Here is a 27,612-nt window from a genome sequence, read left to right as displayed (position 1 = left end):
CCAGCGCCTGGTGGATGGGGAGAATCTGATTTGTCAGTATTTTTAATGTAGAAAGGTATAGACCACTAGGAATTAATTTACACAGAGGGCTTTTTAGCTTGTGATATGCAAAAAATTCAAGCATAGATTATCTTTTATCTCAACAGACACACTGACATCAATTACCCTACTGGAATGCTAGAGTCAGATCTATTTGACCAGCTCCTTCTTATGCTTTAGGTAGATTAGAAATTCAATTAAGGTTTGGTGGACTACTCATGTTTATCAAGAGCATCTGTTTCAATATTCAGTTCTAAACCCTAACCTCCAGGATTTCAGTCAGTGAATAATCAGCTGAGTTGGCCATGTCACCATTCAGCAAATCAATACCTATTGCTTAAGTTGTTTTTAACTCAGTTTTAATTTTTGCTTTAATCATCAGATTCCTTTCTTTTTATTTTTAAAAATTTAATTGTGATAAAATATAACAAAATTTACCATCTTACCCATTTTTTTATTTTAATGCTTTTATTTTTAATTTTTGTGGTTATAAAGTAGGTGTATACATTTATGGGGTGCATGAGATGTTTTGATATAAGCATGCAATGTGTAATAATCACATCATGAAGAATGGGGTATCCATCTCCTCAAGTATTTATCCTTTGTGTTGCAAACTATCTAATTATACAATTTTGGTTATTTTTAAATGTATAATTACATTATGGACTACAGTCACCTTCTTGTTCTATCAAATAGTAAGTCTTAGTCATTCTATCTTTTTCTACACATTAACCATCCCTACCTTCCCCCAACCTCCCGATACCCTTCCCAGCCTCTGTAACCATCCTTCTGCTCTCTATGTCCACGAGCCCAGTTGTTTTGATTTTTAGATCCCACAAAGAAGTGAGAACATGCAATGTTTGTCTTTCTGTCCCTGGCTCATTTCACTCAGCATAATGATCTCCAGTTTGATCCATGTTGTTGCAAATAACAGGATTGCATTTTTTAAAATGGCTGAATAATATTCCATTGTGTGTAAGTAACCCATTTTCTTTATCCATTCATCCATTCATCTGTTGACAGACACTTAAGTTGCTTCTAAATCTTCGCTATTGTAAAGAATGTTGCAACAAACACAGGAGTGCAGATCCCTCTTTGATGTACTGATTTCTTTTCTTTGGGGTATATACCCTACAGTGGGATTGCTGGATCCAATGGCAGCTCTCTTTTTAGTTTTCTGAGAAAACTTGAAACTGTTCTCCACAGTGGTTGTACTAATTTGCATTCCCACCAACATTGTATGAGGGCTCCCTTTTTTCCACAACCTCACCAGTATTTGTTACTGTCTTTTGTATATAAGCTATTTTAATGGGGGTGAAATGATATATCATCTCATTGTAGTTTATATTTGCATTTCTCTAACGATCAGTGATGTTGGGCACCTTTTCACATATCTGTTTGGACATTAGCCATTTTAATGGGGATGAGATGATATAATATCTCATTGTAGTTTCGATTTGCATTTCTCTAATGATCAATGATGTTAAGTACCTTTGTATATATCTGTTTGCCATTTATATGTCTTCTTTTGAGAAATGTCTATTCAGATCTTTTACCCATTTTCAAATCAGCTTATTATATTTTTTCCTATAGAGTTGTTGGAGCTCCTTATATATTCTGGTTATTAATCTCTTGTCAGATGGGTCATTTGCAAATATTTTCCCCCATTCTGTGGGTTGTCCCTTGATTTTGTTGAGTATTTCCTTTGCTATGCAGAAGATTTTTAACTTGATGAGATACTATTTGTCCATTTTTGCTTTGGTTGTCTATGCTTGCGGGGTATTACTCAAGAAATCTTTTTCCACTCCCGTGTCCTGGAGAGTTTCCCCAGTATTTTCCTTTAGTAGTTTCATAGTCTGAGGTCTTAGATTTTGGTCTTTTATCCTTTTTTTTTTTTAAGATGGAGTCTCAGTCTGTTCACCCAGGCTGGAGTGCAGTGGCACAATCTCGACTCACTGCAACTTCCACCTTGTGGGTTCAATCAATTCTCTTGCCTCAGCCTCCTGAGTAGCTGGGAATACAGGCGCCTACTACCACACCTGGCTAATTTTCATATTTTTAGTAGAGATGCAGTTTCATCATGTTGGCCAGGCTGGTCTTGAACTCCTGACCTCAAGTGATCCACCTGCATTGGCCTCCCAAAGTGCTGGCATTACAGGCTTGAGCCACTGTGTCCGGCCTCTTTAATTAACTTTGATTTGATTTTTGTATATGGTAAGAGATAGGAATCTAGTTTCACTTTTCTGCCTATGGATATCTAGTTTTCCCAGCACCATTTATTGAGAGACTATCTTTTTCCCAGTGTATGTTCTTGGCACCTTGTCAAAAATGCGATCGCTGTAGGTATGTGGATTCGTTTTGGGTTCTCTATTCTGTTCCATTGGTCTATGTGTTTGTTTTTATGCCAGTACCATGCTGTTTGGTAACTATAGCTCTGTAGTATAATTTGAAGTTAGGTAATGTGATTCCCCCTGTTTTGTTCTTTTTGCTGAGGATAGCTTTGGCTATTCTGGATCTTTTGTGATTACACATGAATTTTAGGATTGTTTTTTCTATTTCTGTGAAGAATATCATTGGTATTTTGATAGGGATTGCTTTGAATCTGTAGATTGCTTTGGGTAGTATGGACAGTTTAACAATATTGATTCTTGCAATCTGTGAACATGGAATATCTTTCTATTTTTTGTGCCTTCTTCAATTTCTTTCGTCAGTGTATTATGTTAATAGTTTTTATTATAGAGATCTTTCACTTACTTGGTTAATTCCTGGATATTTAATATTATTTGTGGCTATTGTAAATGGGATTACTTTTTAAATTTCTTGTTCAGATTGTTCACTGTTGGCACGTATTGGGTTGGTGCAAAAGTAATTGTGGTTTTCCCCATTACTTTTATTGGCAAACACTGCCATCACTTTTGCACCAACCTAATAGAAATGCTACTGATTTTGGTATGTTGATTTTGTATCCTGTTACATGACTGAATTTGTTTATCATTTCTAATAGTTTTTTAGTGGAGTCTTTAGGTTTTTCCAAATATAAGATCATATTATCTGCAAATAAAAATAATTGGCCTTCTTCCTTTTCAATTTGGATGCTCCTTATTTCTTTTTCTTGTCTGACTGCTCTAGCTAGGACTTCCAGTACTATGTTGAATACCAGCAGTGAAAGTGGGTAGCCTTGTTATGTTCCAGATCTTAGAGGAAAGGCTTTCAGTATTTTTTTTCCCATTCAATATGATGCTAGTTGTGGATCTGTCATCTATGGCTTTCATTATGTTGAAATATGTTCCTTCTATACTCAGTTTTTTGAAGGACTTTTATCATGAAGGGATGTTTATCATGAAGGGATCAAATGATTTTTCAGCTTCACCTGAAATGATCATATGGATTTTGTTCTTCATTCTATCGAGATGATGTATAGTATTGATTGATTTGCATCCCAGGGATAAATTTTACTTGGTTGTGATGAATGATCTTGTTAGTGTATCGTTGACTTTGGTTTGCCAGTATACCGGTTTTTTAAGGGTACACTTCAGTGGCATTAAGTACATTCCCACTGTTGTATATCCAATGTCCAGAACTCTTTTCATCTTGCGAAACTGAAACTCTGTACCTACTAAACAAAACTCCCTAACCCCCACTCCCCTGACCTGTGGCAACTGCCATTCTACATTTTGTGCGTATGAATTTGACTACTCTGGGTACCTTACACAAGTGGAATCATATAGAGTATTTGTCTTTTTGTGACTGGCTTATTTCGTTTAGCATAATATCCTCAGGGTTCATCCATGTTGCAGCATATATCAGAATTTCCTTTGCTTTTAAGGCTATATATATATTTTTTTGAGATGGAGTCTTGGTCTTGTCACCCAGGCTGGCACGATCTTGGCTCTTTGTAACCTCTGCCTCCCAGGTTCAAGTGATTCTCTTGCCTCAGCCTCCCGAGTAGCTGGGACTACAGGCGCCTGCCACCACGCCTGGCTAATTTTTGTATTTTTAGTAGAAATGGGGTTTCACCATGTTGCCAGGCTGGTCTCAAACTCTTAATCCCCAGTGATCTGCCCATGTTGGCCTCCCAAAGTGCTGGGATAACAAGCATGAGCCACCATGCTGGGCCAAATTTCTTTCTTTTTTTCTTTTTGAGACAAAGTCTCGCTCTTGTCCCCCACGCTGGAGTGCAATGGCATGATCTTGAAACACTACAACCTCCACCTCCTGGGTTCAAGCAATTCTCCTGTCTCAGCCTCCCAAGTAGCTGGGATTACAGGCGCCTGCCACCACACCCAGCTAATTTTTATATTTTTAGTAGAGATGGGGTTTCACTATGTTGGCCAGGCTGGTCTCGAACTTCCAACCTCGTGATCTGCCTGCCTCGGCCTCCCAAAGTTCTGGGATTACAGGCCTGAGCCACTGTGCCCAGCCCAAATTTCATTTTTTAATCATAAATTGATTTGGGTTTATCTAGCTTTTTAATCAATCAATTAGATTAAGAGGGAGTAACTGGTCTGCCTAACAAGACTGTAGGCATGAAAAATGGTAAGAGAGGAGTTGGTAGAGAGGGAGAGAAAGAAATTGCAGAAATATTTAATGCTGTGGTTCTTTAGGGTGCATCAGAATCATGAGGAAGACTTGGTAAATCAGATTGTGAGGCTCAAACTCCAGAGTTCCTGATTCATTAGATTTAGAGTAGGGTCTGGAATTTGTATCTTCCAGAAGATCCTGGGCATGATCACACTTTTGACAACCACTGTAACCTATCCAGGGTTAGGCCGAGAGGATTCTAATTGCTGAAATTTTCCCATAGTGCAAAGAAGATACCCTTCCCAACTAAGACAGGAAGCTTGCAGTTATAGAAGCAGGGAAGCACAAGAAGAATGAGAAACAGTGAGAAAGCTCGGCCCTCAAGATCCCAGCAACTTGTGGAAATGAGGGAAAAGATGGCAGCGAGTCAAGCTGTGAGGACCAAGTTCTGATTTCTCCTCCAGACTCAGGGAGGAGAGGACAAGTGTGCAAGGTAAGTGAGGGGAATGCCAAAGGGCTCAGGGAACCTTGGCTCCACTGCACCACTGGAGACCCTAGGAGAAGGTCACTGGAGCAGGTCTGGCCTGGCTTAATTTCGAGGTCTCTAGAGGTCCAGACAGAAGGAAGAATCTCAGACATCAGATGGCAACCTGCAGACTTGCAAGGAGGCAACTATGGTGGGGTGAGATGACCTAGGATGGGCCCTGGGTCAGGAGTTGCTGGGATGAGAGTTTGGCAGATGCTAAGTTGTCTGAGGCTAAGGGGAGCTGAGCAGAGGCTGAATCTATAAGTGGGGGGTTGCCAGCAAATCAGGGGCATTGCCCAGGCCATGGCCGACCATGGATTTACCAGCTGCAGGATTCAGTGTTGGAGGCCAGCAGTGACTGGGAAGGCTGTGGACAAAGCCAAGGGACCAGGAGAGATGGTGCCGAAGACCTGCACTCACCACTTCTCCAAACCCCCAGACACTGTTTAGCAAGACAGCTGGGCAGTGGGGACAAAAGATGACATCTGAGCAAGGGAGGATTTTATTTTCAGAGACTGAGTCCCTTAAGGGACTATTCAAATGATTAGAACAGGCTAGCTTTTAACTTGGCTAGGAATAAAAATTATTATTATTATTATTGCCAACTAGCAGAAGTGGGTTTGTAAGGAAGACAAAATAATGAACCTACATTTTTTTTAATACATCTAAACTGTCATGTGACTGAGTTTGGTAGATAAAATTGGGTACCTACTTTGACTGAAATAAATTCATTGATTATCAGAAATTCAAATTTAACTGGACATCTGTATTTTTAATTGTTAAATATGGCCACCTTAACTTGTTGTGCCTGTTGAGGGCAATTAACAAATCTAAATCCCCATCTAATTGGATTTGAAGCTTGGGTTCATATATTTTTTAATTTTTAAATTTTTATTTTTGAGACAGAGTCTCACTCTGTCACCCAGGCTGGAGTGCAGTGCTGTGATCTTGGCTCACTCAACCTCTCCTCTTGGGTTCAAGCAATTCTCCTGTCTCAGCCTCCCAAGTAGCTGGGACTACAGGCATGTGCCACCATGCCTGGCTAATGTTTTTTATTTTATAACGCCGTAGAGACGGCGTTTCACTGTGTTGACCAGGCTGGTCTTAAACTCCTGACCTCAAATGATCTACCCACCTCAGCCTCCCAAAATGCTGGGATTACAGGTGTGAGCCACTGAGCCAAGCCTGTGTTCATATTTCATAAACAGTTGGGTAGCAGAGAAAACTAGTTCAGGATAAAACTCTTCCTACCCACAATCCACAAAGGGGCAAACCCATACACTGTTATACTGCTAGAGCTGTCCCTAAAACATGCCAATTACTTTTTTCCAGTATATTCAAGATGAAGATATTTACATTTGAATGATCACCATATCCCTAGAAAACAATTTTCAGAATTATGAAATGAGCCTTTAAACTATATATACTGTTAGGATATCTGACATATCCTCTGCCCCTCACCTTCCTGGCCCACTATCATCGGCCACAAAGGTTTCCTACCAACTGCACTGGGAAGAGTCCTCAGAGGAAGTGTCAGTCACACAGGGAAATCTCAGGATGCCCCAGAACACACAGGCTGCAGTGTGTTAGCCTTTAAGTCACCTTCTGCCCGAGACATGAAGATCCTGTCACCTATGACTGTATACAGATCCACCTATCTATACATACATAGCTCCAACCAATTTGTCACTGAGATTACACCATTGAGAACTCACTCCTTTATGGTAAGATGTTGAAAACCTGCAAAATTGCCTTTTAAAACATGAATAGTAGCTTTATTATTCCCATCGTATGTGAGTATAAGATTGTATTGTTCTCAAAGGATATTTACTATTCTTAGCTGTATCAAAGATTAGCAAATCATCTCCTAGCAAGGCTCTGAGAGAGTAAGAAATGCAAAGGCAAGTTTGGATGAGGAACTGGGAAAGAGGCAGATGTGGAGGAACAATTCCCAGGGAGGAAAGATTTTAGGGAGATTGGGCTTGAGGGGCAGTATGGAGGAAGCAGAGAGAAGATGGGAGTAGCTTCAGTGCTTCATTAGGGTGCTGTTAATCACGGAGCACAAAGACAAATCTCAACTTCTTCAGAAGCTACATTTGACCCACATAGAACCCATCCTGCAATGGACACAGAGACTTGTAGATCTGTGAATAAGTACTAGTAAGACTAGTACAGAAACTCAACATCATTTATCAAGCTTCCACTATTTGGGAGAGAAATGATAAAATCTTACTGGAAGTCTCAAGTATTCTCTTACAAAATAATAAATGTTTCAACATTTCAATATTAATCAGGCATTTCAACCACCTATAAAATCACAGAACAAACTGATTAGAATCAAGCTGTGGGGGTTTGCTTTGTTTTGCTTTGAAAGGGGTATAGAAAATGATGAGCTTGTGTTCATATTTTGGTGCACTCTAAAGCCCTCTGTCACTTCTCTCTTCTTGCAGTATTGTTTCTCCCATTTCTATTTTTATTGGCAGGTAAACTTGCTCCTGTCAAATGAGTGAGACAAGACAGGAAGGTTAATTTATTTAGGGAATGTGAATCAACACTGCTGGGGAAACAAAAGGCCCCAGTGTGTGCTTTCTTTAAAGCTAAACAAATAAAAGCATTGGCCAAGCCCAACCTCTGTTCTCCAAGAGACTGAAGAACCCATATTGGTTCAGGGATTTTGGCAATCACTGCAAACCAGCTCATCTGAACTAGTTTTTACTGACGTAAAAGCTTGGGCTTTTGAATCAGATAGACTGGAGTTTAAATCCACACTTAATACCTGTATCCCCTTGATAAGACTGCCGTCTTGCAAATCTATCTCCTCATCTGTAAAATAGAGTAGTAATAATCCCTATTATCAGGGTTGTGAGAATTAAAGAATGAAAATGCTTCAACACCTAAAGCTAACATTTTGAGAGCTTACTAGAATTATTTATTTAAAGACAGCAGGCTAAGTTTGCAAATCAAAATTGATTCCTGTAAACAGGATCCTAAATTGATAACAATTGGTCCACTTCTTCAGAACTTACTAGGAATCCTATGAGCGTGAATGCCCAGTGATCCAGTCCAATCACCTCATGTATATTTAATGTCAAGTGCCCTCTTTCTTTTACATCATTTTCTTAATTTTAGAATGTTAATCCCAAGAAATTGTAATTCTAATACCACCCACGTAGTCTGCCCATTTAGGGTTTGGGATGAGAATGTGCACAAATTATTATACAAAAGGAAAAGACCAGATGTCTTAGGGCTGTCCTGAAAATAGCAAAGATAAGTTAGCCTTTTCTGACCATTTTCTTTGAAAGGTCCTAAAATTAGATTTGCAGCTAGATGATGTTTTGTAAACTCACAAGTTTTCGAAGAAGAGAAATGCAAGATAGATTAAACAAAATGAAAGAAAACACGGTGAGTCTTAAATTCCTGAACATGAGCTCATGTTTCTATTCATTACTATCTTGTGGAGTGACGTGGAGTTTTTGACCTCTGCCCCTGACTTTGAGACAATGATGGAAAGGTGACGAGGAATCGCGCAGCAAAGGTCAAAAGGGCCTTGAATCCAAACACGGCTGGATTTGGTGGGGATGCCACCAAATGCACACCAGCAGCAGCCCCAGTTTGCATTTTCCCAGGAATTCCCACAGACTGATGTTGGTCCTCATGCCTCATCAAGTCAGCACTGTTGTTATGAAGGTGTCAGATGTGAAACTGTAAACAGAGCAACACAGAGGCCATTCCTGCTTAGTGACCTGTAGCAGAAAGGTCTATTTTTAGAAACTGCTGCAGGTTGCTCTGACCTTGGAAAGATGGCAGGCTTCAAAGTACTAGTGGGTTTTTATTTTGTTTTTTTTTTTTTTTAACATTTCCGAGCATTTGGGTTGTGTTCTAAATGTTTCTGAAGGAGTTCACAGAAATAAAAACCATCCCCAGCTGTTCGCAGTGGCTCACACCTGTAATCCCAGTATTTTAGGAGGCTGAGGCAGGTGGATCACAAAGTCAGGAGATTAAGACCATGCTGGCAAACATGGTGAAACCTGTCTCTACTAAAAATACAAAAATTAGCTGGGCATGGTGGCACACGCCTGTAATCCCAGCTACTCGGGAGGCTGAGGCAGGAGAATTGCTTGAACCTGGGAGGCAGAGGTTGCAGTAAGCCGAGATCATGTCACTGCACTTCCAGCCTGGTGACAGAGTGAGATTCCATCAAAAACAAAACAAAACAAAAACCCATCCCTAAACTCTAATGAAATGGAAAATTTGAATTTCGAACTTAACCTATATATCAAGGCTAAGAAAAGGCATGATGTTAGAGACTTTCAAACATAACCATGGAGTTGCTCAAATGGACACTGATCTCATCCTTCTTTGTCTTACATGGGCCAATGAGACAGGAAAGATTCATGGGGTTGACCTCATTCAGTCAGAGAAGAGCCTGTCCACTCCCTTAGGGCTAGAGGCTGCAAGTTGCAGTGGGTATTAGAATCACTTGGCATGTATGTTAAAAGGCAAGCCTCCCCCCGGAGAGTCTTATGTAGGAAGAGGTACAAAGGATTTCAAGTTAAATAGACACCACAGCCGTTTTGATGCAAGTTGCCTGAAGTTCACACTTTGAGGGAAAAAAAAAACTGTTATAGGAAGAAGCTAGGAAAACTGGAAAGACGTATCAGAGAGAGAAGGAGAATCATCCAATAAAACCAGAACATCCCAAATTATCCGTTTCCTGCCATCAGTAAGAAAGAAAATGTCATAAGATTAAAGCAAAAAGGAGCTCTGGTTTTTATGTATACCCTGAGAGGGCAGGCTTGGCTGGTGCTAGAAAACCTGACTTCTCTTCCTCATTCTGTGGTTTACTAGGCCTGTGACCTTTCATTTCTGGGTGCTTCGACCTTCATAAAGCAGGCAGCAGTTCTCCAAAATGACCCCTCTGGAGGTCAGGAAAGAAGGCTTGCCAGTGACCTCTCACCCATCCACCCCATGCTAAAGTTTTATATCCATTGTTATTAGCAAGTCACCTTTTCTCATTGCTTTTTTTTTCTCCCCTTGACAAATCTGATTTCAATCTAATTTTAGTTTAACTTTCAGTGATGAGAAATGTAAGCCCCAAACCCTCCTTGGTTGGATCTGCTCTTTTATTCATGTTTTGGGCTTTGATGCAGTAAAATAGCTAACAGTATGGAAAAGCCAGTTAGTAGAAAAATAGAAATGCCTCCATTCAGCACGTATTTGCTGAGAACTGGTGCCAGCACCTGCTCAATAACTATGGTTGAAACTATGGATGAAATGATTGATAACAGTGTGCCAAGCCCAGAGCTGAGTTTTTTTCTACACACGTTATCTTTATAGCTACAACTTCCCTATGAAATATGCATGGTTGTCTTTACTGCCCAGATTTTTAAAAAATAGCAGGGGAGAGGTGAAGTCATTGGCCAAGATATCATAGAAAAGGCAGGGTTGTGAACCAAGTTCTGTTGAATTCAAAGTCAGTGCTCCTAACTACTACACAGCACTGCCTCCTGAGGGGTAAGAGGTGGGAGTATTGAAAACAAATCCAAACCTCCAAATAACAAGGTGACTGCAAAGAGTACCTATTCCAGTGAGACTTGAGGAAGTTGAGGACACCGAGAAAGGTGGGACCTGCTACCAGAAGCATCCCTGAAGCCAGGCTCCTGGGGACCTCACTCCTGAACAAGGGCTGGGGACAGGCTGCCTTACTAAGACGAGTCACAGGGGATTAAGGCAGGAGGAAATTAGGTCGATCTCATTTCACAGAGGGGAAAATGAACTTCCAACATGATCCGTCTTTGGTGGGGGATACAGGAGAAAAGTGAGTGATGAGCCTATTGACCAAATTCCATAGGGAACAGGACAGTGAAGATAAGTGCAGACTGCCTGTCCAGCAGCTCTTCACGCAGGAAAAATAACTAACCCTGTTTGATGATGTAATTAAAAACAGCCAAGATTGATACAGCAATTTATTACACCTGTGAAGGGGACACTGTTACTATCCCCACTTCGAAAGTGATGAAACACTGGCAGAGGGCAAGTAACTTGTCCAAGGGCCCTCAATAGTAAATGTTGTGGCCGGGTGCGGTGGCTCAAGCCTGTAATCCCAGCACTTTGGGAGGCCGAGGCGGGTGGATCACGAGGTCAAGAGATCGAGACCATCCTGGTCAACATGGTGAAACCCCGTCTCTACTAATACAAAAAAAATTAGCTGGGCATGGTGGTGCGTGCCTGTAATCCCAGCTACTCAGGAGGCTGAGGCAGGAGAATTGCCTGAACCCAGGAGGCGGAGGTTGCGGTGAGCCGAGATCGCGCCATTGCGCTCCAGCCTGGGTAACAAGAGCGAAACCCCGTCTCAAAAAAAAAAAAAAAAATAGTAAATGTTGTAAAGCTGAGAGGCCAAGTCAGGCAGACTGGTTCAGAGCTGACTCACAAATATTCAGTGAGCACATATTGTGTGCCAGGAACCATTCCAAGCACTGGGGATACCACACCGAACAAAATCCCTGCCATCGAAGAACTTATATTCTAGTGTGTGTGTAAGAGAGACAGGTGAAAAATGAAGATTAGGAGGGTGTGAGGATGCAGGAGGAAGGGGACTGAGATTGAACATGGGCTGTGCAGGGGAGGCTGACATTTGAGCAAATGCCTGAAGGAAGTGAGGGAGCAAGTCAAAGGGGATAATTGAGAAAATTTTTAATTTAGTTAAAAAAAACCCTTCAGTACCATGTAACCATTAGTGAAAAACAATGGGTCTCTTTTACTGTTTGCTTCTTTAAGTTATGAGGGTGAAGAACATATAAAATGTCTCCTGAGAAAATTCCATGAAAGATTGTTTAAGGTATCCAGGGCTTGTGGGCCCCTACTTATTTACAATCAACAAGTAACAGTAGCTGATCCCTAAGAGACATCTTTAAAGAAACATTCCAAATTATTTATTTATTTGTTTATTTATCTGTTTATTTAGAGATGGTGTCTCCCCCTGTTGCCCAGCTGGAGTGCAATGGTATCATCTTGGCTCACTGTAGCCTCTGGGGTTCAAGCAATTCTTCTGTCTCAGCCTCCAAAGTAGCTGAGGCTACAGGTGCCCACCATCATGCCTGGCTAATTTTTGTATTTTTAGTAGAGACGGGGTTTCACCATGTTGGCTGGTCTGGTCTTGAACTCCTGACCTCGAATGATCCACACACCTCGGCCTCCCAAAGTGCTGGAATTACAGGCATGAGGTACCACATCTAGCTCCCAAAGAATCTTTTTAAAATGCTTTTTAGAATCACAGTCTTCACGAAAACAACACAGAAACCTTCCTACATAAACAATAAACACTCTAACCAGGCCACCATCTCCCCACGTATAATTTTACACATCCCACCCACTAAGTGAACACAGCATCAGACCAGATTTTGGCAGCAGAATAAGCGGGAAATAGAAAAACTGCATTTTTCAGGCTGGGCGTGGTGGCTCACGCCTGTAATCCCAACACTTTAGGAGGCCAAGGCGGGTGGATCACCGGAGGTCAGGAGTTTGAAACCAGCCTGGCCAACATAGAGAAACCTTCTCTCTACGAAAAACACAAAAAAATTAGCCGGGTGTTATGGCGGTTGCCTATAATCCCAGCTACTCAGGAGGCTGAGGCAAGAGAATTGCTTAAACCTGGAAGTCAGAGGTTGCAGTGAGCCAAGATTGTGCCATTGCACTCCAGCCTGGGCAACAGAGTGGGACTCTGTCTCAAAAAAGAAGAAAAGAAAAATTGCATTTTTAAAAATGCACTGACAAACTGTACTAAGCAATCTGGCAGCTTAGTCTACAGACAGTGGCACAAGCCTCTAAACTAGGTGATATAATTAAACAAACATTTTAGCTACTGGCAAAGGCACAAAGACACTAGTCTTAGGGATATAATTTTGCTAGAGACTAACTAGGCTCTTCAGAGCTGCCACATGTTAAGAGGCCTGAAGTAAGAGAACCATGGGGAGACAGGTGGTAACAAATACATATTTGAGGTAGCCATCTTAATAAGCAATGATTAAAGGAAAAAGAACCCACAGTTCATCTCAAGTCATATGGAACCAGGGGTTTCTCTTTGCCTGATGAAGGCTAAGAGCCTGCTTTCAGCTCTCAGTAACCCACAAACATATATTTTCAGATTCTTCTCCAAGACCTTCCTGGAGGTGGGACATTTGTGATCTTGCAGCAGTTAAATTAAATAAGACAGAAAAACAGAACAGGACAAAGCTTGCCATGACCTTTGAAGATTTGATTTACCATTGAGGATATAGGGCGGTGGTGGTATTTAACAATACTTTGTTTAACGATCCTCATTGTTTAATTGGAAACCATTTCTCTACCCTTCATTCTCAAGAAATGAGGGATTTATGCTAAGGCTATACAAACTGTGATTTTTGAAGCATAAGGGACTGATGAAATAAATGAATACAGTTATAGCTCTGTATTCATGGGGGATTAGTTCCAGGACCACCCTCTCCATAGGTATCAAAATCCATGGATGCTTAAGTTCCTTGCATAAAATGATGTAGTATTTGCATATAACTTATACACATCCTCCTGTATACTTTAAATCATCTCTGGATTACTTATCATACCTAAAACAATGTAAATGCTATGTAAATCACTGTTGTATTGTTTAGAGAATAATGACAAGAAAAAAAGTCTATACATTTTCAGTACAGATGCAACCATCGTTGTTTTTTCTTGATTTTATTTTATTTTTTTTTTTTAGACAGGGTTTTGCTCTGTTGCCCAGGCTGGTGTGCCATGGCCCGATCATGGCTCACTGCAGCTTCAATCTCCTGGGCTCATGCAATCCCCCGCCTTAGCTTCTCAAGTATCTGGGGTTACAGGCACTCACCACCATGCCCGGCTAATTTTTGTAGAGACAGGGTCTTGCCATGTTGCCCAGGCTGGTCTCAAACTCCTGGTCTCAAACTCCTCAAGCTCGAGGTCTCCTGCCTCGGCTTCCCAATGTGCTGGGATTACAGGGATGAACCATTGCACCCAGCCTTTTTCTTGAGGAGCTATTAAAGCTTCCAATACAAGGCTACACCCCACATCAATTAAATTAGATTATCTGAGGCTGGGCTTGGTAGCTCATGCCTATAATCCCAACACTTTGCAAGGTCCAAGGCGGGAGAATCATTTGAGCCCAGGAATTTGAGACCAGTCTGGGCAACAAAGTAAGACTCTGTCTACAAAAAAATTAAAAAATTAGCTGGACATGGTGGTGTGTACCTGTAGTCCCAGCTACTCCAGAGGCTGAGGTGGGAGGATCACTTGATCACAGAAGTTCAAGGCCGTGTTTATGCCACTGCACTCCAGCCTGGGAAACAGAGCAAGATCTTGTCTCAAAAAATAAAGTAAAATAAAATAAATTAGAATTTCTGGAGGTAGGAGCCAGGAATTAGTTTGTTGTTATTGCTGTTTTAAAACTCCCTTGGTAATTCCAATATATAGCCCAATTTAAAGAGTAGCTTTAAGCCATTTTGATTCAAGGATTCAGAGTTCCAAATATTTGGTTTGTCTTCTAAATTGGAATCATCCAAACTTAGTTGTTCTAGCTTATGCATCCAAATTTAAAATTGGGGGTAAATATTCCACTGTAACTTTTGTGTGATCTCAGAACTCAGACCTCTTATCCTAAAGGCTCAGACAGATATTTGAGTGCCATTTCTTCTTCTTCTTTTTTTTCCTTTTTTTTTTTTTTGAGATGGAGTCTTGCCCTGTTGCCCAGGCTGAAGTGGAATGGCGTGATCTCGGCTCACCGTAACCTCTGCCTCCTGGGTTCCAGCGATTCTTCTGCCTCAGCCTCCTAAGTAGCTGGGATTACAGGTGTGCGTCACCATACCCAGCTAATTTTGTGTATCTTTAGTAGAGACGAGGTTTCACCATGTTGGCCAGGCTGGTCTCGAATTCCTGACCCCATGATCTGCCCACCTTGGTGTTCCAAAGTGCTGGGATTACAGGCATGAACCACTGTGCCCGGCCTTGACTGCCATTCTTTAAATGTTGGGTATGGAGGGTTGACTCCTGTCTGGAATACATTTGTCTAAAGTAAAGCTGTGTTATCCCAAGAATGAAATATGGTCTTTTATCATCAAACATTCTTCACTGGGAACAATAGAGCATTCCTTTGAATGAAGCTATTGTTCAGTGCATAGCCAGTGAGCATATGTAACCCACTGAATAAAAATAGCAGTTACTATTATGTGCTACTTGGAAAAAAAATGTCCCCTTTCTCATTTCAGTAAAGGAGTCTTATTGCATACCTCTCAGGAAACCTAATAATGTGTTACATGAATTTTCCATGGGAAGGAACAACTGGTTAGGAAATAAAATACTATACTTCTATACAGTGACATTCAAGCCTAGAACTCCAAAGAAGCCAAAAACTGCTCTGAGAATGGTCCCAGCAGGATTGAAATACCTCCTCAAAGCATACTGAGCAAATTCCCATGATGCCAGTCCTCTTGGAAAAGGTTCTGGGGGTCAGAGGCCACTGCAGCTGCCTCCTTCCTCTCCTCTCAACCACTTGCTCAAGTGGAAAAAATGTTTAGAAGGGGAAGTTACCACAGTTCTCAGTTATACTGATCTCCTCTCTAGGAAAGTCTAATCCTGGGTGCAAACTGTACTGCAGTTTGGGATTTGTGCTCATGTCCCAGGTATTTGCCAGCTCTTTGCCCAGACTAAGAATTTCAAAGAGCAGATGAGCAGGATGAGTGAAGTAATGATGTGAGAGCAGAGCGGGGCATGGGAGGGTGGTCACAGCGCTTCGGGAGACATGTGGAGGTGACAGCTGTCATTTGAGACATGAGACGCTCCCAGCACAGAACCACAGAGTGCTACTGCCTCCCACGCTGGCTGCCACTTCAGCTCCCGTGATTTCCTCCTGTGGCGTGTGGCGTGGACACACTGCCTTCCTGCCCCATTCATACAGGACTTAACCACAGAGCACAGCATTGGGCCTCTTTTTAATGTCTTGAAAGTCAGTTCTTGGTACTTACCATGGCACAAAAATATTTCTCATTTGTCTTCTGTGTCCAGGAGAGGTAGAAGGGGCCACACTTTTATGCACAGAGGTGAACTCCTTGAGCTTCAAGACCAGTTTTGCAATTGCCTATAAAAAGGTCATCGCGCCTTTTCTATTCGTCCTCACCTCCCACTGCCTGCCTGCTTGAGAGTTATCTTTAGATCATAATGTTCCCAGAGGCAGCATATTGTGCTGTCTAAAGAACATTATGCCTTCAAATTGCTCAGCCTAGGTCACATATGCCTATATAACCTGACCAGTCCTTGGGACAAAAATACACCAGAAGGTGCAAATACTTGCCTAGAGATTCCCCTCCTACAATCTGAGCTTCTGCTCCTAGAGCTCAACCTTTCACCAATGGGCTTCGACATGGTTCAGAGTTAGAACTCTTTCAACTCAAGTTCCCCAGAGAATATGGCTTTTTTTCCAAAATCCCATTCTGAACTTGGGCCTAGTTGGTACTGTCCTTTTAAAGTCACATTTCCTCTTAGCAAAAAGGTTATAATCAGAAGCTTTAAAACCTGTATGTTCTCATTTACAAAAATGAGTCAAATCAGTGCCATTAAATAGAGCAGTCATAGGAGAATGTGGTCAGGTAAATTTTCACGAGACTGTACAATAGAAATTCCTCGTGGAATAAAGATTAATATTTTAGTACAATGAAACATTTTTATATATCCTATTTATTTCATCCTTATAGCAACTCAGTATGGAATGGTTCTCCTCCATTTTAAGAAGAAATTTAGTCTTAGAGAGATGGAGTAGCGCCGTGGTAGCATGGCCGGACCACAGCGGAACTGAGACTGGAATCCAGATGATATAATGCCTTCCTCATGCTGTCTGCAATTTCATATCTGAGAATCGGCACCTATGGGCTACACAATCTGGCTTGCAGATTGTCCTTTATAAGAAAAATATATGCTTTTTATGTTCTAGAAAAGCTTCAACCCTTCCTTTTTAACTTTATTGCTCTAAAAATAGGGAGTTCTGTTCAATTTGCTTTTAAAGCTTTTAATAAATTATTTCTTTAAACTGCTTTAAAACAATCAGAAAGAGATATCAGGTGGTTAATCTCAAACTGCCTTAAGAATGTAGATGATTTTTCAGGAAATAGAGTCAGGCAGGTGAGAGGGTGGAGAGGTGGAAAAACAGTGTGAGGGAAGTGAGGAGGTGGAAGTGAAAATATTCCAGGAAATTATTTTCTTTTATAAACTGTAACTATGAGCTGGAAAAGGAACTGATTTGCACAACCCTTTTTATTAATGGCTAATAAAGTTAATTTTGTATCCTTTAAAAGGCCTTAAAAAGTTCATTACAAAATACTTCTTTTAAATCCTGGGTGAGTTACAGTCTTGCAATTCAATCTAGAAATATAAGGTCACAGAAATCTGACACGGAGGTAGCAAGTGTGTGAGCCAACAGTCCCATTCCATTCTAATAATGTCATCTCACTAGTTTATAAAAAGAAACTATTCTGCTGTAATCCCAGCTACTCGGGAGGCTGAGGCAGGAGAATTGCCTGAACCCAGGAGGCGGAGGTTGCGGTGAGCCGAGATCGCGCCATTGCACTCCAGCCTGGGTATCAAGAGCGAAACTCCGTCTCAAAAAAAAAAAAAAAAAAAAAAAAAAAGAAACTATTATGTTAACCCTCAGAAATGTGGGAGGGTGAATTCGGGGGAGTGTGGGCCCAAGGGTCTTGGTGAATTTAATTTCTTCACCATTTTTGTTAGGAGGGAGGAAGCAGCCACTGGTGCAACACACAGTTTTATTTCCAGAGGCTGCTGCAGAGACTCAAGTCAGCTGGGTATCAAAGCAGGGGAATGTGTTTCCTTTGGACTCCCAAAGGAGTTCAAGGTCAGTGGGGAATCACCTCTTCATTTAAAATGTTTTCTTAGATGAATCAAACATAAGCTTATTTGTTTTTATTGTTTTGAGGGTTTTTTTTTAGACTTTTTTTTTTTTTTTTTTTTTTTTTTTTGAGACGGAGTTTCGCTCTTGTTACCCAGGCTGGAGTGCAATGGCACGATCTCGGCTCACCGCAACCTCCGCCTCCTGGGTTCAGGCAATTCTCCTGCCTCAGCCTCCTGAGTAGCTGGGATTACAGGCACGCGCCACCATGCCCAGCTAATTTTTTGTATTAGTAGAGACGGGGTTTCACCATGTTGACCAGGATGGTCTCGATCTCTTGACCTTGTGATCCACCCGCCTCGGCCTCCCAAAGTGCTGGGATTACAGGCTTGAGCCACCGCGCCCGGCTAGCCTTTTTTAAAAAAAGCGTTTCTAAAAGGAAGAGGCAGTGGAATAGAAGGCACTAGTTCATGATTTCACTGCTTGAGGGGCCAAGAGTCCCCAAGACTTACATTCTGAAAGACCTAGACTCTCATTTTCACCACTAGCATGTGGCCTTGGGCAAGTCCTTACCTATTTTTGGATGCAGTTCCCTTATTTCTACCTCCAGGCAGGGCCCCAGGGACTGAAAGTCCTAAGACCTAGATTCTCACTCTAGCACCTCTACATGGACGAGTCATATAGCCTAACATACAGATATTTTAGGCAGATGCTTATTGTTGTTTACTTTTTCAATGCTGCTTTCTCCTTAATCTCTCTTTTCCCAGTAAAATGTGATCTACCACTACTACTACTACTACACACATATATTCAAATAAAAAAAATGTTTCCTTCCAACACATCAACTCATAGAATAAACTAATGAGAAGGGGAAAGGCTATATCAAACTTGCAGAGATGATGGAAAGGTTTGGGAATAAGATTCACTTTGAAAAGGGGCTCAATTTTCCCCTACCCTCTGCTCTCTCTGATGCCCAGAAAGATAATTTTCCTACCACAGTCTCCCCATTAACTAGGACTGTCCCACTTCATATGCTATGTTCTAGAGATTAAGGTGGAACTTCAAAGAGATAATTTACTTAACAAATATATAATTTGTTTTCAGTAGATTCATGATTTAATAACTGCTAAATACCATACCCACATAGTTCTCATTTAATCTTCACAACAATTTTGTCAGACAAAAATCAGACAGATTAAATTACTTGCCCAAGGTCACAAAGCCGGTACCTACGCCCTCAGACTTCAAACCCAGGCAGTCTGAAATCCGGTGGTGCTGGACTCCGCCATCTCCTGTATCCTCTCTGACTTTTGCCTGGCTTGCATAGCCTTATTAAAAAGTACAAAATATTTACAATGAAATATACTCAAGTTTTTCTTTGCCAACTGCAAGTAAAAACACAAAAAATCATTCGTAACAAATTTAGGAGTAAGATAGTATTTGGCAAAAAAAGCACCTCTAGCTTTCTTTTCATTAATGAAAGATAAATAAATAAATAAATAAAATAAATTAGTAGCACCTTAATGCAAAAGGTTGGAAGATTAGATTTGCCAAGGAAAATGGAGAACAGATCAGAATTGGGATTAAGGATTCATTGATTATAATGCTATTCTGATCATCCAATTCAGGATAGGAGTCTGAGTCTGCACTCAGGGTAAAAATATGCGCTTAGACGAATATACAGCAATTAACCCCAACAAGCTGTTCTGGGGGTCAAATGTAGTCTTCTATGTTTTAAATTCAAGTTTTAGATTATCTACAAACAGCAGTGAGCATTCCTTATACTAACCACATCTTCCATTACCCTCAGGGATAATAAATTAAACATAAAGACCCTTTCTTTTGTCAGTTTCCATTTTAAAGGTTACTTGATCCCTGGACAACTATTTTACACATATCTGCCAGATAAAGTCTCTGTTGATTTCAGAGAGGATTTGGAGTATAGCTGTCATTCGGGCCCATGTCTGCTTTCCTAATTAACAGCCTTTGCACTGTCCTTGCATTCCATGAGGGTTTTCCTGCAAATGGGAGCTGTTTATTTTCCTTTGGGAATGCTTTTTCTCTGACCCACTTCTTATTTTATCATTTCTTCTCCATTTATCTACTACTAGCTGTTAACCTTCACTCTTTGTGTACCAAGCAGCAGACACACGCTCTGTTCTTACAGCATCCACACCGCCCCCTCCACGCCCTCCTCCCAGAGAGGGCTAAACTCTGCCTTCTTTATGGGTCAGCAGATCTTTGAAAGTCTTTGACCCACAACTTACTTGAGGCCTTGCATTTCTCTTGTCACTGTAGACTTTTAAGAAGGTGTTTCTACTTTTGATTGTTTTTGGTCACTGGGTAAGACAATCCCAAAACTTATATAAACACTACTACTCTGCTCTGCGTTCTCGGCATTTTTATGATGGATGTGAAAGCCTGACACGAGGTACTGCCCTCGCCCACCCAAAAAAACTTTTAGAGAAAAAGACACAGGTACAAGGCTGCCAAAATATACATTTTGACTACACAAATGATTTATCCATGAAACAGACCCTCCTTCCTATTATGTTTCCAGGAAGTCACCCCAATCTGTTTTAAAAGTATAGAGATCACCTAGAAAAAAGAAAGCTAATAAATGAAATGTCCTTAATCACTCTGTCGTGAATAAATCAAAGGAAACAGAATCTCATGTGTGCCAATGTATAAAGGTAAGACTTCTCAGGAAAGTGACACGCGACAAAATATAAAGCCAGATTAGTCCAGAGCAAAGAGCCTTCTACCTGGATCTCTGCAAGGTAGGGGGGGAATGTCCATCTATATCTCCTGAGGGGTGTTGATAATCCCCATCTATAAGCATGTGTGAGATGTAAAGACAGCCTCCTTTTCCTTTGAAAGTTCAACTATAAAAATCAACACATAATAGATGAGATAAGACATATTCAAAAGGCATTTTAGGGACAAAATATTTCCCACACCAGAAGCAGAAAGTGCAAGAACTGCTCAGTAACCTTATCGATTGCATTAGCATACCTAAAGAAAGAATGTGTCAATCAGGAAGGGGATTTGGTGTTGACGGGAATGAAAACTGAGAGAATGTTAGCAGCATGATTCCCTGGGGCCCCGAGGGAAAAGGGCCCTTGCTCCTGGATATGAATCTCTGCTGCCTGGCAGCCAAGCCCCAAATGGGAAGATGGACCATCTGGCCATCAGAACAGATCCCAGCATGCACTGGTGCCTATAGAACCATTCTCTTCACTTGGAGTTGGAGATCACCATGCAAACTCCTGACCGTAATTAGACTCCCCATTTAGTTTTCTTGTAGGGATAAAGTACTGAGTACTCATTTTTGGTCTATATGGCATACTTTTCCACTTATAGTTATCTTTTTCAAAATAGCATTCTGGTTTATATCCTTCAGTTTCTTGTGAGTTTGGATACTCTGGATTAACACTCCTAAATTCCACAAGCTCTGAGACAGTCATGACAAGTTTTAGACCTGTAAGGCTGGGGACTAGCCCTTAAATGGTCATAAACTCACTAAGAGAATGAAAGGGGAGCTTCCAGATAACCAGGCAGCCAGAATGTACGGTAATATGGCAATACTTCTCCATATTACCATGTGTCTCTCTCTAGCCTAATCTAGAATAAGAATAATAATCAAATATTGCATGTCTACTATGTACTTACACTTACTTCACTAATGCCCTTTCAAGACAGGAAGGATTACTTCCATTTCACAAATGAGGAAATTGAGGCTTAGAGAGCCCAAAGTCACACAATTTGCAAATAACCAGACCAGATTTTAACCCCCATGACTGTGTTTCCAAAGGTCCTACTAGAAGAAGTAATTCAAATCTTACATTACCATCTTTTAGAAGGCCTACCAGAAGTCACCATGACTACTCTTCAGGGAGGAAACAGAGCAGCCCTTTCCAGAGGCCAGTGTATCACCACAGTCATGTTGAAACACATCAGGAGTGTGAATTCTGCCATCAGTACCCAACAGATGCCAGTGTTCCCAAATTGGGCTCCTGGATTCCAGTGCCAAGGTGAGTTCAAAACCTTCAGCACTCTCTGGACACAGGAGTGGCCCCATGGTTCTGAGCCTGTCTACCCATCTGTTGGAAACATCAGCACCATGTTTGAGATGACGGCTTACTTTACTCAAATCTGGAATGAGCCTATGCCTAGAGTTGGCCAATAATAACAGAAAAATAGCAGCAGTGTCTCTTGTTGCCTCAGAGTGTTTCATCTAATCTTTCCAATCACTTTATAAGGTATGTTAGATTGCTGAAGTATAATAGCCAAAAATTGCATATATTCAAAGTGTACAATGTGATGATTTTACATATATATATATATATGCACATGCTGTGTCATGATTACCACAATCAAAATCAAATTAATCAACACACAGTTACCTGTGTGTGGGGATGGGGTGGAGTGGGGAGGTGAGTATACTTCAGATCTATTCTCATAGCAAATTTTAAGTAAACAATACGGTATTATTAACTATAGTCAGCACGTTGTACCTTAGGTCTCCAGAACTTATTCATCTTATAACTGAAAGTTTGTACCCTTTGAGCAACGTCTCCCCATTTCCCCTATGCCCCAGTCCCTGGCAACCACATTCTACTCTCTGCTTCTATGAGTTTGCCTTTTTTATACACCATGTAAAAGTGAGATGATATAGTTTGTATGGATCTGTGCCTGGCTTATTTCACTTAACAAAATGTCCTCCAGGGTCATCTACATTGTGATAAATGGCAAGATTTCCTTCTTTTTTATGGCTGGATAATATTCGTCGTGTGTGTGTGTGTGTGTACATAAATATATACATATATATACCACATTTTCTTGATGCATTTGTCCCTCCGTGGATACTTAAAGTGTTGCCATATTTTGGCATAAATACATATTTAAATCCTCATTTAAAGATGAGGATATTGGATTTTCAGTGAGGTTAAGTGATTTGACCAAGCTCACGCAGCTAGCAGGTGATAGCCCTGGAATTTGAACCCGGGTCTGTCTGAGTCCAGGGCCTATGCTTTGAGCCACTCCACATCACTGACCACCAGAGAAACAACTGCTGGTTGATGGCCCTGAAGACGACCAGACATAGCTCAGCACACTGAGGAGAGGCACTAGAGCCTGGAGACAGCAGGCCTGCAGTCATGGCTGCATGTTTGTGGCTGGGAGGACCTGCTGTTCCCCTAAGCATGGGCTTACTTAGGAAACATTTGAGAAATGAATTATTGCGGGTCTTTAAGAGACCATCTGTGGCATGATGGAAGACCAGCTTACTTTCTACAACCTGAAAATGGTGGGGCTTCATTGATGACTCCTAAAGTCTCAGCCAACTGTAACATTCTCAAATACTGTAAAATTAGTTGCTATGTGAGGCAGCTGAAATCTAAGAAAGAAATATTCAAATACACAAAATATTTAGCCCTAAGGCTTAGCAGGTCAAAGTAATAACACTCAAGTGGCAATCTAGATTCTATTCTGGCTTTTCAACTTATCAGTTGGGCTACCTCCAGTAACCTGTTTAACCTCTTTTCTGTAAAATGGGGACAGTGATTACCTATCTCTCGGGTTCATATGCAGATTTAATGGGCTAAGATATGTAAAATATCTCAAGCAGTGCTTACTAATAGAGATCAAAAACAATTCAATTCCCTTCCCCTTTCCATAAATAATTTCCTCCACCAAGAGTTGGTTCCTGGGAGTACAAAGCTTCTGACATTAAGGCATTAAAATCAAACATAACCCAACACTTTCCCAACAGAGGAACCACCACTATTGAGACCAGAAAACAAAACAAAACAACAATAGAGGGAATTTGCCTGTTTTGAAGAACCCTGTGGTGTAGGTGTGGCTCCCAGAATGCCACTGAAAACTCCAAGCCCATTGCTTTCTCTAGTCCCACTGGACAAAAAGCTTCTTAGAGCTCTGACCACATCTGGGATCAGTGTCATTTTTCATCAAGCCCAGAAATTTAGAAAGTACAGTGAAGTCTATCCCTGGCAAACCAATACCTACTGGGAAATGAGTGTTTCAAAAGACAGCAGTGTCTGAAATCCCTTCACCCCACTTCCTCCTCACATCCCACAAGATAGAAAAGGAAAAAAAAAGGCATCAGGATACACACACGAAGGTTTAAAGTCAAGCTACCAACCCCGAGCTCTTTTCCCAGAGATGGGGCAGGGTAGGGAGAAAGGTGGGGTGAGGTGGTAGGAGGGACGGGGAGGGTTCTGCCACCTACCTGCGCACTACCAGCCTGAGGGTCTTGTGGGACGCTTTCACCAGGGAAACGGCCTCCCTTCTGGAGCTGCTCAGAGTGACCTCATTGATGTGCACGACCTCATCCCCGACCTGCAGTTTGGAGCTCAGGGTGTCTGCTTTGCCCCCTTCTTCAACCTGCTCGGATGGAGAGATGCGACAGCCACGAGTGAGCTTCTCCCTGGCCTGGGGTCCAGCTGGCTGTCCTGAGCCCAGGTTGGACTCCTGCAGAGTCCAACAGACTGACTAGGGCCACACCCCAGCGCATGCAGAGAGGGAAAACTGTGAGAAGACAGGGACTAGCTCTGGGTGTCCATCTCCTCAAGCACCAGCACCGTGCCTGCCCAGGGAGGGTGCTTATAAACATCAGCCGAATGAATGAAGGAACTGAGTTTCCATCTAAAGTCATTATCCCACGGTGCTCAGAACATCTCCCCACACATCTTCAAAAAGTCCACTCAGGACAACTGTTTTATTTCTTTAGAATAGCAGTCCTCAAACTTTTTGGCACCAGGGACCAGTTTCGGGGAAGATAATTTTTCCACAGATGGGGTATGGGGGGACAGTTTCAGCATGGTTTGAGTGCATTACATTTATTGTGCACTTTATTTCCATTATTTTTGCATTATAATATAGAATGAAATAATTATATAGTTCACCAAAATGTAGAATCAGTGGGAGCCCTGAGCTTGTTTCCTGTAACTAAATAGTCCTCTGGGGGTGATGAGAGACAGTGACAGATCATCAGCCATTATATTCTCATAAGGAGTGTGCTACCTGGAACTCTTGCATGTGCAGTTCACAATAGGGTTTGGGCTCCCATGAGAGTCTAATGCTGCCTCTGATCTTACAGGAGGTAGAGCTCAGGTGGTTATGTGAGCGATGGGGAGCAGCTGTAAATACAGATGAAGCTTCACTTACTCGCCCGCCACTCACCTCCTACTGTGTGGCCTGGATCCTAACAGACCACAGTAATGGTCCATGGCCTGGGGGCTGGGGACCACTGCATTAGAAGTTGAGTTCCTCTTACCTTACATTTTGTTCTAAAATTAAAATTCATTGGATACATAAAGTAGTACATTCAGACAATGGAATATTATTCAGCACTGAAGAGAAATGAGCTATCAAACCATGAAACAAACATGAAGGAAACTGAAATGCATATTACTAAGTGAAAGAAGCCAATCTGAAAAGGCTACATACTGCACATTTTCAAGGGTATGACATTCTAGGAAAGGCAAAACTAGAGAGAAAATAAAAAGATCGGCACTGGTTGAGGTTAGAGGGAAGGGCAGGATTAATACCGTGGCACAGAGGATTTTAGGGCAGTGAAACTATTCTATATGATATTGTAATGGTGGACACATGTCCTTGTACATTTGTCAAAATCCATAGAATGTACAGCACCAAGAGTGAACCTACTATAATGAGATGTCCATGTAGGTTCATCAGTTATAATAAATGTACCACTCTGGTGCAGGATTTTGATAGTGGAAAAGGCTGTGTGTATGTGTGGGCAGCAAATTTATGGGAAATATCTATATCTTCCACTCATTTTTTTGGTGAGCCTAATATTGCTCTAAAACAACAAGTACACTGGCCGGGCACGGTGGCTCACGCCTGCAGTCCTAGCACTTTGGGAGGCCTAGGCAGGTAGATTGCCTGAGCTCAGGATTCCAAGACCATCCCTCGAAACATGGTAAAACCCTGTCTCTACTAAAAATACAAAAATTAGCCGGGTGTGGTAGTGCGCACCTGTAATCCCATCCACTTGGGAGGCTGAGGCAAGAGAATCGCTCGAAACCAGGAGGCGGACCAGGCGCAGTGGCTCATGCCTGTAATCCTAACACTTTGGGAGACCAAGGCTGTTAGATCACCTGAGGTCAGGAGTTCGAGACCAGCCTGGCCAACATAGTCAAACGCTGTCTCTACTAAAAATACAAAAATTAGTTGAGCATGGTGGCACATGCCTATAATCCCAGCTACTCAGGAGGCTGAGGCAGGAGAATCATTTGAACCTGGGAGGTAGAGGTTGCAGTGAGCCAAGATCACGCCACTGCCCTCCACCATGGGCAACAGAGCAAGACTCCATCTCAGAAAACAAACAAACAAATAAAAACAAAAAAACCCCACTATTATTCAGTCAACAAAGTTATTCAACACTTGCTTTACACCAAAATTTTTCCAAGTGCTTGGGCTATAAAAGTGGACAAAATAGACAAAAACCTTTTGCTCTTCCGATGCTCAGGTTACGGGCAGAGGAGGGGAAGCAAACAAGAAACACAGTAAACAAGTAAATAACATAGCAGGCTAGAAATTCATCATGTGCTTTGGAAACAGAGGAGAATAAAGCTTGATTTGGGTCACATGCCAATGGATACTTACAGATGTCAATAACAATGAAAGGGAGGTAAAGGTGAAACAAAAACAGAACCGAGTAAACAAAACCTCACTCATACTTTCTTTTTAGTAATTACTCTCCAGAATTGCCCACATGTTCAAAAACCTTCAACAGGTCTCAAAATACATAAAATAGACCAAACGATTATATATATACACATATATTATATATATAGATATATCTACATACATATATATAGATATCTATGTATAGATATCTATATACATATATGTATGTGTATATAGCAAACATAATGAGGAATGTATATGTATATAGACAGACTGTTGCTCTGGGGCACAGGCTGGAGTGCAGTGGCGCAATCTCAGCTCACTGCAACTTCAGCCTCCTGGGTTCAAGCAATTCTCCCATCTCAGCCTTTCGAGTAGCTGGGACTATAGGCATGTGCCAACAGGCCCGGCTAAGTTTTGCATTTTTTGTAGAGATGGGCTTTTGCTGTTTTGCCTGCGCTGGTCTTGAACTCCTGGGCTCAAGCGATCCTCCCACCTCGACCTCCCAAAGTGCTGGGATTACAGGCATGAGCCACTACGCCTGCCCAATATATATTATTTTAATATATGTAAAATAGCTTTAATTTTATAAATAACAATTAAAAATTTTAAAGCCTAGATTTATTTTAAGTATTAAAAATATATACTAAATCAATATGCACTAATTATTTCTTAACATGTATTAATTTATACTTAAATTATCAATATTAATTCATTATAGAGGATGAAAATAATACAGAAAGTATATAAAGGGAAAAGGAAAAATCTTACCACTGCTTCCTCCATGTTACTTTCTAAAGGTAACCACTGTCTACTGTTTATTAATTATATATATATATTTTTCTTTTTGTAAAAATGATATCACACTATACATATCTCCTCAAATGTCTTAACAGAGAGGCACTAAAGTGAAGTGGTTAAGAGTTTGAGGGTTCAAATAGTAAACTAAGAAGAAGTTATT

The sequence above is a fragment of the Aotus nancymaae genome, unplaced genomic scaffold (assembly GCF_030222135.1).
Source record: "Aotus nancymaae isolate 86718 unplaced genomic scaffold, 86718_ANA_hifiasm-v0.15.2.pri h1tg000006l, whole genome shotgun sequence".
In the NCBI taxonomy this organism is placed as follows: domain Eukaryota; kingdom Metazoa; phylum Chordata; class Mammalia; order Primates; family Aotidae; genus Aotus; species Aotus nancymaae.
This window is presented reverse-complemented; position numbering follows the sequence as displayed.